Raw genomic sequence first — 5,653 nt, forward strand, 5'->3', positions numbered from 1 at the left:
CCAAAGGAGACGTAATCGGAGTGATAGATGACGTTATTTCTTAGTGCGCTTAAGACATTAACAAAGCTTGAGATTAAAGCTAACTTGCTCTTAGAAAGCAACGAACACACGAGAGCCACCAAAAAGATACTCCAAACTGGACATTTATTATACCTTATGCTCCCTTTTAGAGATTTATACCTTACTTGAAATGAATTTCAACAGCGGTACACTTTGAGACTCGATTCTGTGTTGGAATAACTTATCTTTAATAATCGACTAAGAGATTCAGGATCATCTGACAACAGGAAAGTCCATAATAATACTGAAAACACTTTCTCATTACTTGGACCACACAGAGGAGGCCGAAAGCACACTTTCAGCGAAACTCTACCATTTCCTATAACCTATTAGCACCAGAAAGGACTCGTACTGAACCACCCCTGAGAGTACCAAACTGAAGGTAATTTCAAATGTGAAGTGCCAACTGCCAGACTGACTGTTAGAGAATTAGTTAATTATTAAGAACAAAGAGGATATGCCTAGAGGGAGAGTTCAGAATAAAAACAATAATCAAATGTCTCTCAAACAAAAACAATTTTCGATGTATGATCTATCCGATATGGAAAATAAAAACTTCAAAAATGCAAGAATGCATTTTATGTGTATTTTGCAAGGATCTTTAAAAGAAGCATTAAACAATTTATATCATAGAGTCCTGATGTGGGGGATAGTTCAGAGCATAACAGCACAGGAAAATTCAATACATAAACTAAGTAGATGTTGATTAAAGTAAAGAATAGAAGATAATTTTCATTAATCCTATCTAAATAAGAAGACCAAACTAGTGAAATAATAATTAGCAAGTGACCTTGTATTGAGAGGTGGGACCATAAGTATTCTAGGTTACGAGATACAAAAGACACCAAATTCAAGTTAGACAGGCAAATCTACACTACAGCCAGATCTCTCTCCCATGGAGAGCGAAAGTGATAACCAACCTCTTTTCTATCTCTTACAACTGCACATATAAGCCTTAAGCATCATGGTGGTGATATAACCACATCCATACTTAGGGACAGCACCCGACACCTCATCACAAATAATCCGGAAGCCGTCTGGCATTAAATGCCGTAGGTATCTATTTTACCTATCCACATCTATCACAGCGAACTCAAATAACTTCTATAATCTTATCAAGTAAAACTCTATGCTGTTATCGATCAAAGATATTCACAACTCTGAAGTACACAATATCTGAAACACATCACAAACGCTTCCTTTAAACAAAATCCTGTAAGCTCTTTGTCAATGAGAAGAGCTTTGCACATAATATAACTCTAGCGACTATACATACACACCAAAGAGCCAGACATCTGTGACAGCTACTTACTGGAGATATGCAATCTTGTGTTTAGATGACGACCAAGACACAACACCTGCATGGCCCACGCGTAGGCAATCAAATGTGAAAATTAACATGATTGCTGCTTATAGACCATGACACAACGATACTTCTCAATAAAACCTGCCTGCATATATCTCCATCTACTGGTTGATGTCTTCAAAGTGGAGAATGAAGTACTAGTCTATTCTTTTGATTATTTCACAGCTTTACTGATATGGCCTTCGTCTGATGCGTGCCACCATACTGGAGAAGTGTTTCTCTCGAAGTCAGACTCCAGAACAGCTGAATTGCTGCCAAGAAGCACGAGCTGATATGAATACTCTAAAAATAGTAAAAGAATAAATACCAAGTTATAATCATTACATGAGTTAAATCCTTTAAATCTAATGAAGTTGAACCATGATAACGTCACAAGATAATAAAAACAAACAGCAATCTTATAAGTGATATTTAGTCGTTGCAGTCTAATATAATTTTAAAAGCCATATAAACTGCATCGCCACTAAAATCCTCAACAACGCTGATAACCCTCTCTTTGCTGCTAGCAGGACTATGTCTAGCTTGATGAAGTTTGATTTGGAACAGAATTGGAGCTCTACATTTGAGCACTAAACTCTTAATTATTTGACCAGGAAGGGTTTCAACATGTTAGATGTCACTAAACTTGTCAAATTAACCTTGACTCTGTAATGTTCGATCTATATGCAATACCTTTGCTTTCAAAAGCTTGCCATCAACTGCTGAACCAAGTAAGTACACATTTTTATATTAAAGCAGTTGCTGCTCTTGGTAAACCAAACATGTCCCAGTCTGGGACTCTACTTGTAACAGTTCCACAGAATACTAGTGCACGTCTGCCCTTCAGTGACATTGTACACAAATATCTGCCTACCCTTGGATGCAGCCTCCTCTGCTTCTTTATAGAGCCCCAGAAAAAACAGGGCACAGGCCAAGTAGACCCAGACCTCAGCAGGACACTCAGGTTTGTTGGTCATCGACTTGTACTCCTATCAGGAAATGGAAAGAATATAATGGATAATCAAACATTACCCTACAAAAGCGTTTTGATATGTGAATAAAGTATTTGGGGGCTGTATCAAGGAAAACACGCGCATTCACACTCATGTACAACAAAAACTACCTCCATAGCTTTCTTGTAATCCCCCAAGTGAAAGGCGCAGTACCCAATCCAGAGGTCTGCATCCTCCTCTCTCTCGCCAATATTTTTCTGAAACTAGACATGACACAGCAAGACATGAGCAGGTGCAGCAACACCGTTTGACGTTTCACAAATCAACAGTCTAAACAGCAGCACTACTTAGCCTCTCATCATGGAGTTGTAAGAAACTAAGAATATACTGTATGACACTTCAGATGCATCACAGATGGCTCTATATCTACTCCCATAGCAGGAGTTTGCCGGGGAAGACTAGAAACAACCCAGTGCAATTTGGTCATGCATACACTCAAAACCAACATACTATCATTAGGAATCAGTTCAGCACTGACTTAGCATATCAGCTCAAATCACATGGCAAATCAATGCTGTTAGATATTTAAGCGTAGTAACATTCTGAAATTAAACGCATAATGGAAAAGTGATATCATGGTGGATTTGTTTGCCAGATGGGCTGAGATTCGGAATGACCTAAGAGATCTATGTTGGTTCTGATTCCTGCCACACTGCACACACAGTGCAGTGATTCGTTACTTTGATTGAGCTAACCTAACTCCATTAGGAAGGGTAGCCTGTAACATAAATATTGTACCCCGTGCAAGTTCAATGGGATTCAAATGTCTACTCACAGTCTGATTATAGCCGGTCATAGATTGCAAAATTTGTGACTCAATTATTCCAAGGCATTGTACGTACAGTCAATAACTACATTCATTATGGCAACAACCAAAGAGTGGGGAGAGAATGAACGCCTTTGACCAGTGGAGGACAACATTTTTGTCTATTAAATTATACCACAAACGAAAATGCGAAAACAGTTCACACTGTCGGAGGTAAAGTGGAGCCTCAGTCAGACCACACTCCTCTTATCTAGTATTGTTGTTTTCCTGCAAAGGGAGTTTTCTCACTTTGTAACTGTTTAATATAGAGCTTCAAAACTGGTGGGGTTCTCTAATGCTATATATCAGCCGTAACTTTACACTTACGATTGAATGCTCTTTTGAAGAATCATGCTTAGTACTTTTAGATGCCGTCACTATCAAACAGTTTGAATGGAGAAACTGATGATCTTGAATTGGAGAAGATGTGAGTTACATGTATATGCTTTCTAAAATATTGTCTCGATGGGGCGTAGGCATTAACACTTAGGTAACTTACGATTGTATGTCCCAGATGTTGCTGATTTCATCCGTTTTAATGAACTGCACCATCAGCATTTCAGGTATGTTTTCATAACTACTTCTTGGCTGTTCGCTAAAAGATGTAATATTACTATGGCTCTACTAACTAAATCGCAAGTGTTACAGTAGACCAAAGTACTTTTGACAATTTTATCATTTGCTTTTATATGGAAAGTGTTGCCTTCTAAAAGGACGATAATGACCATATGCCATGGCAGGGATTCTGAATGAATACTCATCCATCTAACCACATTAGAGGTTCTGAATTCGGAGTTTACTGATTCGCAGCAGGATAGTAGGAAGCAAAAATTGGCATTCACGTAAGGTCATACTCTTAAGAAAAAGAGTAAAAAACAATATGCTAAAAAAACACAAAAAGTAGCGATAAATAAGAGAGAATGACGGAGGCTGATCACCAAAGCTTAGAAGCGACGAGATAGCACTGTGTGCTCGCGTACCTACAGAAAAGTATACGAGAATGCGAGAAATTCGTATGGATTAGGGTTATTAGTGGAGTATTCAAACGTTTGACAAACACATACTAAATTCGTTGTTAGTTCACGCGAATAGGATAGAAGCTATCCCAATGTGTTCAAGTATTGGAACAATATGGTCTCTAACTGGGGGCCCATATATAGGTTTACCTTAATATCCTAGCTAATATATGAATATGCTTTATGATATTCTCTTTAAAAGTACTACAACAGACTATACGTAAGCTACCCAATGGCTGGCTAAGTCCTACTTGCGCAAGACCATCCTACAATCTTAAATAAGTATAACTCACAACAGCTGCTTCTGATCTCTAGTACAACGGACTTCGTAGCTCGAGATTGGCCTATCTTACCTACCCATAAGACTTAGTAACGTAGTCAATTGTGCATATTAATCTAGCTCTTATCCACAGTGTTTCCCCGAAGAGAATGTAGTCTGTACGCACAGGTATCTGTGTATCGGCTCTTTTCACAAGGAAGGGAAAAAGACCATTACGCCATCATATATTGATTAACAGTACCGATCAAACCTTGCGTTGGTATCAAACCAACTTTACAACATTTGTAGGTCCACTGTCTGGTGTTATATAAATCGGTCCTTACTTGATAACCCAGTTATAAACTATGTTTCTTGCTGTACAACAGGCGACCCCGTAACCTTTTACCATAATGGTCACTGTTGGTTTAATTAGTCATTAAAACCTCACAACGGGGTAAACGACAACTAAATCTCCTTACGGCTCTGCCGTGATTTAAAAAACAAAGAGAGAGAGAGAAGAAAATAACAAGTTTTACGCTGTGGCGTGGTGTATTTTCTACTTAGATGTCGATAGCATTAGCTAGTTTGTCGTTAACAACGACATGGTTAAAAGTTTCCGCTCGACGACTTTCAAAATAAAAATTACGACCACTAGGCTTCACAATTTAACGAGACTGTTTAACATCTATTCAACGTAAACTGTTTAACGGAGGCAGATTGTTTTCTCCTCTGAATAAGCCGAATACAAAGCTTGTAATATCGGGAAAAGGAACATAATACCATTTTGTATTCAATCCGAGTTTGCTGTTAAACAGGAAGCAGCACGGTTCTTCTACGTCTAGCTTGACTCAATGGTTTGGTCTTAGTTGCTTAGTAACCGAGTAGCGAGCAATGGCTGCGCCGTTTCATTGAGTTGGATTTATTCAGTACGTTTATTAAAAATAAAAATAGAAACATAGATATGGATTCCAAACCAAACAGAAAAAAATCAACCACTAACTTATCTTTTACTGCCTTTTAGTATGGTTTGTCACTTATCCTCAATTAATATTAGTATAATTTCCTCGAAACGACTCGTGCGCGCCCCAGTGGCCTAATGGATAAGGCACTGGCCTCCTAAGCCAGGGATTGTGGGTTCGAGTCCCATCTGGGGTG

The 5,653-nt window shown here is 38.5% G+C and overlaps 1 non-coding gene across 1 annotated transcript; it reads left to right on the plus strand.

The window, feature by feature from the left end:
- Positions 1-5,580: 5,580 nt before the first annotated feature.
- On the plus strand, positions 5,581-5,653 carry trnar-ccu. The gene has a single exon. It is a non-coding gene; the product is annotated as a tRNA-Arg (tRNA).

This window comes from Haplochromis burtoni, unplaced genomic scaffold (genome assembly GCF_018398535.1).
Source record: "Haplochromis burtoni strain Fernald_Lab_line unplaced genomic scaffold, NCSU_Asbu1 Contig_181, whole genome shotgun sequence".
NCBI classification, from domain to species: Eukaryota; Metazoa; Chordata; class Actinopteri; order Cichliformes; family Cichlidae; genus Haplochromis; species Haplochromis burtoni.